The sequence below is a fragment of the Takifugu rubripes genome, unplaced genomic scaffold, assembly GCF_901000725.2.
Source record: "Takifugu rubripes unplaced genomic scaffold, fTakRub1.2, whole genome shotgun sequence".
Lineage (NCBI taxonomy): Eukaryota > Metazoa > Chordata > Actinopteri > Tetraodontiformes > Tetraodontidae > Takifugu > Takifugu rubripes.
In genome coordinates this window covers 12,501-24,641 of record NW_021821637.1, presented here as the reverse complement: position 1 = coordinate 24,641, position 12,141 = coordinate 12,501, and the positions used below count along the sequence as shown (strand labels likewise).

The 12,141-nt window shown below is 44.2% G+C and overlaps 1 pseudogene; it reads right to left on the bottom strand.

Annotated features, from left to right (window-relative positions):
* Positions 1-11,396: 11,396 nt before the first annotated feature.
* Positions 11,397-11,515, bottom strand: LOC115248495 (uncharacterized; annotated as a pseudogene).
* Between the last annotated feature and the right edge of the window lie 626 nt (positions 11,516-12,141).

Below are 12,141 nucleotides of genomic sequence, written 5' to 3'. Positions count from 1 at the left end.
CACCAGCCAACGAGGAGGGAGATGGTGAGGGAGACAGGAAGTCATCTAAGACAGGTTGTACCTTTAAAGATGAGCCACAGGTGAGATGGATCTCCATGATGAGATGGGAGGGAAAGAGGTGGGAGAACCTGGGAAGAGTGAGGGCCAGAACAATATATATTCTCCTCTGGAACAGTGCAAACCTGAGAGGTTGGAATTGTGGTAATTACATATTACTATCATTTTTTAACCTGGAACTAAATTAAATATTTACAGATCATGCCTTTGATTAACCTTTCAGATGAATACTGGTTTCACTTATAACCTTATAAAAGTTTCCCTTCTTTATTTAGATTAAGTGACTGCAGTTTATCAGAGACCAGCTGTGATTCTGTGGCCTCAGCTCTGAAGTCCAACCTCTCCCATCTGAGGGTTCTGGACCTGAGCCACAACACGTTGCAGGATTCAGGAGTGAAGCGGCTCTGTTCTGGACTGGAGAGTCCAAACTGTAAACTGGAGAGGCTCAGGTCAGTCTTCATTTTTCTACCTATATACCAGCTGCTAAGATGGTGAAGTGAGGCTGTTCTCAACACTGCTGTGATGCACCACATTAAAGAAATTCCTTGTAATATCGTGAATTCAGGTCTGACCCAACTAAGAACTAACGTAGGTTTAGTACTGATGCAGATAACATGCAGACCTGCACCGTATAACCTCATCCTGCATTTTTCAGATTGATTAGCTGCAGCTTATCAGAGATCAGCTGTGGCTCTCTGGCCTCGGCGCTGAGGTCCAATCCCTCCCATCTCAGAGAACTGGACCTGAGTCGGAACCAGCTGCAGGATTCAGGAGTGAAGCTGCTGTCTGATCTCGTAGAGAATCCACACTATGGGCTGGAGACATTGAGACGTAGTTGGTTGAAGCCAGTCACCTCCCGCTCATCTGCTGCATCACTCACTGACCACTGGTGAAGAGCATCTGTGGAAACATCTGTCGTCTACTCCCTCCATAGATGAAGAATTCAGTTTTTAAAAAGCGCTGGTGGACTTTCAGGAGATCAGTCGATGGTCGACAAAGCAGAAGCAGCTTCGCCTTGAAGTTAAATTAGTTCCTGGTATCACACAATGCATCTTTATAAAGTTCTAAATGGCTCCTCGGCCACTCTTAGAAGCATGGAAACATTCTCTTAATTGTCTCTTCAAATGTCTGTATTATACGTTACTATTTTACATCATGCCTTCAGAATCTTTAGGGTTTAGTATTTACTGTCTCTGTGACATGGAGCATTGGAATATTTCAGCTGCAGCCAGCAAAAACCCATCAGAATGACGGCTATCGGTGGGAACCGCAGCTCATTTGACTTTAGTCAGTCTGTTCAATGTTATAGGATTTATTGCAATCTAATAAAAACTATGAATAAATGTGGGAAATAGGAAATAAAAAGAAGCAAAATGACCAAATAAATCTCCCATGAATACTGTAAATGTAAAGATGTCAAGAATGGAATATCAGCTTAAATGGAATCAAACATAAAGGGAAAAGGCCTTGTGAGAAGAATTATTGTTGTTGTTATCGTTTCAATGCTATAGTAAGTATAGTAAGTAGATTTAGAATGTTTAATCTAAAGGAATGTGTAAGTGTTTGAACCAAGTGTTGATGCTGTTAGGTACCCAGCACTGAGAGGTATCATGTTCAAGGACACGAGGAAGTCGTAGAGATAGGAGGAGAAGGAATCATGAGGTCAGATGGACATAAATCTTGTGTGCACCAAATAAAAGAGGAGAGCGAGCAGCAGACGGACGGAGTTGAGAGAGGAAGCTTGAACTGCTCGTCAGCTCTCCCTTGCAAGGCCTCCTGTTGTCTGTGTGGTTGATCTGAGTCTAGTAAACGAACAGCGCGGGTGACCAAACATCACCCTCACAAAAATTGGTCCTTCGAGCCGGATCCCAAGACCTGGAGAGGAGCGCCGTGGGACGACCGAACGCCGAAGTCTGTGCACAGCCGGAGTCAAAAAGACGTCCGAAGTGAAAAGACCTTTCATCACGAGTTGACGGAAGGCCGGTCTTCGTCCCTCCCAGGGCGACCATCTCCAGTGACGGGAAGAAGGCACCAAAACAACTCAGAGAGAAACCATAGAGGCAACGGAGTGAGTATACGACACAAAAAGCGCTACACAGAAAATACCGCGGTATTGCCTGCCTGGTCATCAGGAGAGAAGCAGAGGCAAGATACACCCGCCTCCTCGGAGGTAGAAGCCTGGTGTATACTCTCCTGATCGAGAACGATTGACTATAAGGCCATGGCAGGGGGGCTGAACTAGATATCCTGTATGGATTGAGGGTTGTTCAGTCGGGAGATCAGGCGTCTCCACTCAAATACATAAAAACTGATGAAATAAAGTGCAAACATGGGCAACCAACATTCCACAAAAGGTGCTGAATTCGAAAACCCAGCATCATGTAAACACATGGAAGACAAATATCCAGGTTCATGCTCATATGTTCAGCTGTGGATGACTAAGTTCGATTGGGATGGTAACTTAGACAGGCCAGGCAATATTATAAAATTAAAAGAAGATTTAATAGAATATGGAAAGAAACATCCAAAAGTAAATGTGGGGTTGACACAATGTCATCTCTGGCTCACTGAATCAAAATATAGAAGAGAAAAACAAAATCAAGAAAAAGAGAAACGGAAAAGAGAAAAAGAAGAGAAAAATGAGAACCCCTTTTACCCATCGCTGAGTGCGTACGTGAGGGCGGAGGACAACGAAACAGGATGCAGGAGTCAACTGATAAATGTGCCTCCTCCGTATGTTCCTCCACCTCCTGTTCCACTAGCTCCTCCTCAGGCGGTCCCATTGGACCCGCCCGGAGCCTTAGATCCCCTGGCTCTGAGCACTAATCCCTTTTTGGGTCCCTTTCCATCAGGAGCCCAGTACAGAAATTATCACATGCAGGACAACACTGTGCAGATGTACCCACTGATCCAGGTTGCAAATCCACAAGCCGGTGTGCAGGGTCAAGATCCTACTATCTTGGTGTACAGAACCTGGACTCCAGAAGACTGTAAAAAAGCTTGTGATGACATAACCTTGCCCCAAATGGACGTAGAGTTGTGCATCCAAGACATAAGACAGTTACTAAGAAGTTACCATACTAACGGTACTGAAACACAGTAAGTCCTCATGTGCATTAATGGCAAGAAATGGGGCACTGTTAGAGGAGATTGGGTCCCAGTGGATCCAGCCACTCAACAACCATGGCAGCCTGGCAGCCAAGAACTAAATGACAGACTTGACAGACTGTACGAGCGCATGCGAACTACTTTTACTAGACGAGCTGACTACAGCGCCATTACGGCCACGAGACAAAAGACTGACGAAAGTTTTGAAGACTATAGCATGAGAATGAAAGATGTGTTCCGGAAAAATAGTGGAATTCCGTATGCGGAAGAACCAGAAGGTCCCTACCAACAGCAGTTAAAGCAAGCTATACATGGGGGATCAAAATCAGAGATAAAAACCTGGGTAGAGAGACAATTAGTTGATTTCGGAATTTGTAACCTAAACCGCTATGAACAACATGCTATGCATGCTGAAAGACAATGCCAGAAAAGTAAGAACCAATCAACAGGCATGTTTTTCAATGCCAACCCTCTCCCAAGCCGAGGCCGAGGACGTGGGCGAGGCCGAGGCGGAAGGGGAGGAGGAGGCAATTCCCGTGAAAAAGATCAGTGTCATTATTGTAAAAATTATGGACACTGGGAACGTGATTGCAAAAAGAAACAACGTGACCAGAGATATAATAGAGGACAGCAGCAAGGTTCTAATCCACCTCAACAATGACTAGAACCGGAAAAAGATGTCACAAAAATTAAAACAAATCAGGGCACAAAATTTGACCAATTTGAAAAAGATGACTTAGAAGATGTTTTAGACTTAGAAACCGTCTTCCTGTTTGCTGAAGGCAAACCAGAAATACAACTGACCGTGTTAGGTAATTCTTTAACATTTTTAGTAGACACGGGCGCAGGTAAATCAGTAATTAGAGATCCAATAGCCCTGACACCAACTTCTACACAGATTTTTGTGAGATCAGCAAATGGTCTCGTAACTAAAGAAAGAATGTCAGTTCCTGTAGATGTTTGTGACCCTGTAAGTGGAATCACACTTAAAGCCCCTTTCGTGATCTCCACCACATGTCCCGTAAATCTGTTAGGAAGAGATCTTATCTCTCAGCTTCAGTTGATGATTCGTACCACAGCCGAAGGAATGTGGTCTGTAGATAGAATGGTAAATCTGTGGGTAAGGGAAGGAGAGATGTGCAGTAAATTTTGGTCACTTGACATTCCTGATAAGCAGCCCCACGCTAGCATTGCTACACTGGCTAGCCTCACAAGGCCATAAATTAAGCAAAAGCAAACTGCAACTGGTGAAGCAGGAAGTGATTTATCTGGGCCATGTTTTGACACATAATGGTAAAGCTATTCTCGAGTCGAGGAAAACAGCAGTGCTTGAAGCCCCAAAACCAAAAACAAAGAAGCAGATGATGTCATTCTTAGGACTAGTGAATTTTTGCAGATCATGGATCTTAGATTATGCGAAAATAACTGCCCCTTTACAAGCATTGATGTATGATAATCCCTTAGCAATGACTGATGTGTTAACATGGACCCCTGAAGCTGAAGAAGCATTTACACACACAAAGCAGGCCCTTGTAGGTGCTGGAGTGTTAAAGCTGCCAGACTATCAGAAGCCTTTTGAGCAGGTCGTGGATTGCAAGGGTGATTTTATGACTTCAGTTTTATTGCAGAAGCACGGAGATAAGAGGCAGCCAGTGGCCTACTACTCCCACAAGCTAGATCCCGTAGCTTGTGCACTCCCACCATGCGTTAAAGCAGTGGTGGCAGCATCTGAGGCAGTAAAAGCCTCCGCAGGAGTGGTGCTATATCATGAGCTAACTTTGCTAGTTCCACATGCAGTATCAATACTGCTGCTACAAAGTAAGATAGCATTCCTGTCGCCCGCACGTCATCTTTCCTGCATGGCAGTGTTGCTGTCTCAGCCGAATCTGACGATTCGTCGCTGCACGACCTTAAACCCAGCAACGCTGCTACCCACCGCAGAAGAGGGACACCAGCACAACTGCCTGGATGAGGTCTCCACCAAGGTCTTGCCGCGACCAGATCTCAGTGATGTCGCGTTGACTACAGGACAGACACTATTTGTGGATGGATCATCGAGAAAGGATGACTGTGGACGCACTAGAACTGCCTACGCAGTAGTCACAGCAACCGAGGTGGTGGAGGCGAAATCACTTCCCTCCTCCTATTCTGCTCAAGCTGCAGAACTCGTCGCACTCACACGTGCCTGTGAATTAAGCAAAGGACAAGATGTTACCATTTATACAGATAGTCAATATGCTTTTTCCACGTTGTTTGTGTTTGCTCAACATTGGAATTTAAGAGGGATGAAAACTTCGACCGGCAAACCAGTCATGCATGCAGAACTGTTAAAAAAGTTAATGGCAGCAGTACAGCAGCCACGCAAAATAGCTGTATGTAAATGCACTGCACACACTAACAACACAGACGTAGTCTCACAAGGCAATGCCTTTGCTGACAGAGCCGCAAAGGCTGCAGCAAATAACTACACACTTCTTGATAATGAGGAATCATTTAGCCTAGAACCTGCAGATAATGATATTCTAAAAGAAATGCAACAAAGTGCTCCAGAAAAAGAAAAGGCCACGTGGAAGAAGCGAGGAGCCAAACTGGATGATAAAGGACTATTAACCATAGGAAACAAGCCAATCCTTCCCCGGAATATGCATAAATGGGCAGCATTAGTGAGCCATGGGCCATGCCATGTCTCAACAGGAGGGATGGTACAGATGGTTAATGAACATTATTATACTATAGGATTTCATACATACTCAAAAAATTTTTGTTCACAGTGTGCTATTTGTGTAAAACACAGCCCACAGGGAGCCCTTAAGGCCCCTGCAGGCATTACACCATTACCAAATCATCCATTTCACACAGTTTTTCTAGATTTTATTCAGCTAACACCATGTGAAGGTAAACAATATTGTCTAGTAGTGTTAGATGGATTTACTAGGTGGGTAGAAATTTTCCCCACGGCAAAAGCAGATGCACTGACAGTGGCAAAAGTCCTATGTAGAGAGATCATTCCCAGGTTTGGCATCCCGAAGGTCATCTGGAGCGACAATGGAAGCCATTTTGTAAATGAGATAGTGAAAAATGTAGGAGTAACTTTGGACATTGATTTGAAGAATCACTGTGCATACCACCCTCAGAGTGCAGGGTTGGTTGAAAGAGTCAACGGTACTATTAAGAACAGACTGAAGAAGTGTTTGGACGAGACAGGAAAGAACTGGATGTTTTGTCTCGACCTGGTGAAATTATGGATGCACATAACACCACACAAGAAAACAGGCATCACACCTTTTGAAGCATTATATGGGCGGCCTTATTGCCTGCCATACTTTGCAACAACAAATGAGTTAAAACATGTTGAGGAAACAATAGCAGATTATCTGAAAAAAGTGTTACTTAACCGAAGTGTGAATACAGTAAATGTTCTGCCTAGTCCTGTGTCTTCCACAGATTCCACCCCCCAGGAACCCATTCAACCGGGCGACTACGTGTGGGTGAAGAAGTTTGTGCGGAAGAGGTGGAACACGCCTTGATGGGAAGGTCCTTATCAAGTACAGCTGACCACAAAGACTGCAGTTCGAGTGGACGGGAAACTGTCGTGGATACACCTTTCCCATTGTAAGAAACAGAAAATTCTTCCAGGTGAAGGCGAGGGAGCAGTGGCGGACTCTCCGTAAACGGCTGACGGCCTGTATAGGTCCAGCAACGGCTGAACCCCGTCGGAACCTGTGAAGAGGATCTAAAAGGAAATGAAGTTGTTCTTCCTAATTGTGGTGAGTGCTGTGACGGCAGGACTCGTGAGTTTTGGCCTTTGGAACTTCCGACAGGAGGGAGGTAATCAGGGACAGAAAGATGCTCTGAGACAGGATGAGAGCTACGCGCGCGCTAAACGCACCGTAGTTAGCCACTTAGAACATTCGTGGTTAGAACAAGATCCAGAGTCCTCACACACTTACAGTTTGAATACATGGTGGCGCTATGCTAATTTCACAGCTCGGACACAGAATCATTCTCGTTGTTATGTTTGTTCTATGCTACCAGTTTCTGTGCATACACCGCGAGTCACTGCTGAACCGATGACAGAGAGTGTAGGACAGTGCTTTGTCCATATTGGGCTAAGCCGTGACACGAACTTCACACTCAAGTTGTTGGACGGAACGTGGTTCGCTCGCAGCAACTGCACCCAAGAGCCACTACGGACAATGGCAGGGAAAGCAAATAGATTCAGATTCCCTGTGTTAGGTGCAATAAATCACACATACTGTTATGCACGGAGTGGTGGTAGAGATTTGGGGTCGTTACACAAGGATGTCTGTAAAGTTGTTTATACGTCATGCGCACTGGGAAACAATCGTGATGTGAGGTTTGACACTCCAACTGGTCGGCCTTATCGGAGAACGTGTCTACAGCAAAACAAAAGTTCCGAACAGTGTGAACAGGAGTGTATTGATGACCCCCGGCACTTATGTGGTGCATATACCTTAGATGAAGCAACACAGATGTGTCCAGAAGGTTATAACTGTACATGTAACTATCCCACATTCACGCCAGAAGATAAAGGTACGCAATTAGTGGATAAGGGATGGTGGTTATGTGAACACAATGCGTATGCAGACCTACCAGCAAACTGGTCAGGAGTGTGTGCTCCAGTACATCTCAAGGATCACACAGTCATAATTTATGCTGCTAATGCTAGCTCTGCACCACAGTTGCGTTCCAGGAGAGATTTGAAAGACTACGAGTTCAAACCACACGACTCAGTGTGGGGCACAGATGTACCACAAGAGTTTAAGCATTGGTCAACTGGAGATAAAGTGACCTTGACACTCTTTCCGTGGCTAGGAGTAGGAAAGAACATATTGAGATTGGAAACAGTTGATTATAGGTTGAAAGTATTTACTAATTTGACAAAAGTTGCTCTCACAGGAGTCAAGGAAGAAATGACAGCGCTAAGACTGATGACCATGCAGAATAGGATGGCCTTAGATCTCATAACGGCCCCCCAGGGAGGAGTGTGTGCAATGGTAGGAGATTACTGTTGTACGTTCATCCCAGAGAATGATGCAGACGGTCACCTGATAGATAGCGCATTGAAAAATTTAACTAAACTACAGAGAGCTATGATTGATGATGGTAGTCCCCCACCAGATTGGCTTACAGGAATGTTGTCAAGGTGGAGGGAACTGTTGTTCAAGATAGGAATGATGATAGGGATAGTGCTGCTAGTATTAGCCATACTAGCTTGCTGTGTAGTACCTCTTGTTCGGGGTTGCATTGGCCGGCTCGTGGGATCAGCTGTTACTAGTACTTTGCTGCAGGTGGAAGAACGATCTTTACTGGACGACGATGGAGAGGAATCAGAAGAAGAATGGACAAATGTGATGCACGATGTAAATGAAATGTTTAAGATGTCTTAAGCTGTACACATGTTGAACTCTGAGTGTAAGAAATGTGTTTCTAGGAAAATGACGTAATGCATTTAAATTTCATGAAATGAAAAGATGTAATACTGACAATGAGAATCTAGACGCATTTAACGATAAACAGGAGGGAAATGTGAGAAGAATTATTGTTGTTGTTATCGTTTCAATGCTATAGTAAGTATAGTAAGTATAGTAAGTAGATTTAGAATGTTTAATCTAAAGGAATGTGTAAGTGTTTGAACCAAGTGTTGATGCTGTTAGGTACCCAGCACTGGGAGGTACCATGTTCAAGGACACGAGGAAGTCGTAGAGATAGGAGGAGAAGGAATCATGAGGTCAGATGGACATAAATCTTGTGTGCACCAAATAAACGAGGAGAGCGAGCAGCAGACGGACGGAGTTGAGAGAGGAAGCTTGAACTGCTCATCAGCTCTCCCTTGCAAGGCCTCCTGTTGTTTGCGTGGTTGATCTGAGTCTAGTAAACGAACAGCGCGGGTGACCAAACATCACCCTCACAGCCTCCTTTAAGTTTACTGTAAAAATAAACACAAAATCAAGAGCGACACGCGCCAAAAACGTCTCATTCTCTCTTCTGTCTCCACTCATTCTTTTATATTCTCTTAAGATAATGGGGACAGGGTCGTGTGATAACAAAACAAGCTAATTGGGGACTATATTTTTGTTGCAAGAACTTTGGCTCTTCAGAAGTTTCTATGTTGGCTTCCACAGATTGTGCATCCACTAGAAACTCAGTGTTTTTGAGGAACTACCAGGAGCGGCTGGAGTGGAGGCCAATGACGCTATAGCTACATATAGGTACATATAGATCACCGTTATCCTCAACCCAAAAGACCACCAGTTGGCGCAGCAATACTAAAGATAGGAGGTTGTTGTCGTTGCGCAGACGCGGAGTGATATCACGCACAAACGTGCCCTATGTTCTATATCCCGTATGTTCGCGACCAAAGGGCGCACCGTATTAAAAGGTGCCGCCTCAGTTACGGGTGCTGTTTCTGTATTTAACACATACATCAGGCGCTCCGGATTATAGGGCGCGGGCATGGTAAAACATACCGCTACCATAGCTTACATGCATGCCCGTCTGTAGTGGGCCGCTCACAGCGGGAGCCCCGTCTGTAGTGGGCCGCTCACAGCGGGAGCCCCGTCTGTAGTGGGCCGCTCACAGCGGGAGCCCCGTCTGTAGTGGGAAAATGAGTTTGGTAAAACCCAAAGGGGCTCTGCAGTAGTAACACAGACAAAGGTGATCAAAGCAGAAGCCCTGCCATCAAATTATTCTGCACAAGCAGCAGAATTAGTGGCTCTTACCGAAGCATGCAAAGTAATGACGGGAAAGGTTGTGACCATCTACACAGACAGCCAATATGCATTTGCTACAGTGCACGTCTTTGCTCAGCACTGGAAAAATTGTTATATTGTTATAATCATTTGTTTCAGGTGTACTGTAATTATTTTCTGTATAAAAATTAAGTTTTTCAAACTTGATTCTTAAAAAAGAGGGGGTCGTCTTATATTCGGGCCAATACGGTAATTCTTATTTAAAAAAAATTGTAGAACATGTCTGACATGTGCAAGACACAATTCACAAGGAAATCTGAGACCAAGAAGAGGAAAATTTCCTGCTCCCCAATATCCATTCCAAACTATACATTTGGACTTCATAGAATTAAATAAAAGTGAAGGGAAAAAATACTGTCTAGTCATAATAGATGCATTTTCAAAATGGATAGAACTATTTCCAACAAAAAACCCAGATGCGCTAACAGTAGCTAAAGCACTCTGCAAAGATATCATACCCAGATATGGTATCCCAGAAAAAAATTACTGTGATGATGGTACTTATTTTGTAAATCAAGTTGTTAAAAAGATCAGTGTTATGTTTCATATTGATTTAAAACACCATTGCTCCTATCATCCTCAGAGCGCAGGATTAGTTGAAAGAACTAATGGCACTATTAAAAACAGACTGAAGAAATGCATGGAAGAGACGGGGAGACGTGGACAATGTGTTGATTTGGCTAAACTCTATATAAACATTACAAGCACCGCAGGCCTTACTCCTTATGAGGTCTTATTTGGAAGACCGTACAGGCTTCCTCAGTTCACAAACTACTGGGAGACAAATGATGAGTCTAATCTAGCTGATTACATGAGAAGAATGTTAGAAAAACAAAAGCAAGGTCATGAAACTGAGACGCCCTCTGTCTCCCAACAGAACGGTGGAGCCAGGCGACTGGGTCCTAGTGAGGAGCGTAAAAAAGAAACACTGGTATTCACCTGAGTGGGAAGGACCTGACCAAGTTCTTTTGTCTACACCTACTGCTGCTAAAATAGCTGAAAGATCAACCTGGGTACACCTCACTCATTGCAAGAAGGTCATTTCTGTTGGAAACTCCGACCGGGGAGGTGATGCAAAGTCTGATAATAGGGTGGACTTAGACGAATAGAGTCTGGGTAGACCCGAAAATCAGTGAAGGTTTCAGAGCCGCCGACTCACTTAGGGGGGCTATTTCAACAGGTTATGATCTATTGCTGTTCAGGAACAGTGTACTGGTTTCACAAACTCTACGAGGACGGCAGCAGGTAAATATAGACAGAAGCCAATACAGAAAAATCCAGAGGATCGGCTGGGGCTGTAGTATGCTAGCCTCGGTGCTAGCTGTAATCATAGTATTCCTGATAATCATAATAGTTATACAAAGTCTCCAACTCAGTTGAATCCCAATAAGTTTAAATGACTCCCAGGTGGCGACAGAGAGAGTTGGAGTGTCTATTCTCTTCATATGCGTGTTTTTATTTGTATTGTACCTGGTATTACCAGGCGGTCTCCCATCCAAATACTAACCTGGCCCGACCCTGCTTAGCTTCCGAGATCGGACGAAATCGGGCGTTCTCAGGGTGGTATGGCCGTAAGCGAGAGCAGGTGCAAGAAAATGGCCTTTTGAAGTTAATACACTCAAACTTATTTTCTTGAAACACTTATTCTGGTGGAGGTTGTCCATTTTGCTTTGTCACAGTCCAAACCTCAATGTTGGAGCAGCCTCCAATCCATTCCCCCCAAAAAGAAAAGGCTATAGAGCCTATGAGCGTCATATCATCAAATCTGCCTCGAACGGCTCTTGGATGAGAGGTGAAACGCCTTCAAAACAATCAAACAAGATTCAACTCCGATAAATGAAATCAACTTAAAAGCAATGTGCCATGGCCGGGACTCGATCCCGGACCGGTGCGGGCCAGTTGACAATTGCTGTAACAGACAACCTGATTGAAACCTCCTGAAGACCCCAGAGGGAGAGTTCGAATCCAGCTTTGGGCATTATCAAATAGAAGATATTTGATTGAAAAAGTCACGATCATAAAAATGTTTAAAGAGCATAGCAGTGTCTTTGAGGTTTATGAGCCACAAATGCTGCTCTTTTTAGGAGCACAGCCATCTATTAAACTGTAGTTTGTGTCATGGCATAGTTTTATTGACAAATTCTAAATTGCAAGTAGCAGATATGAACAGGGAAATGCTACGTTATCTGCTTATTCTGCTACA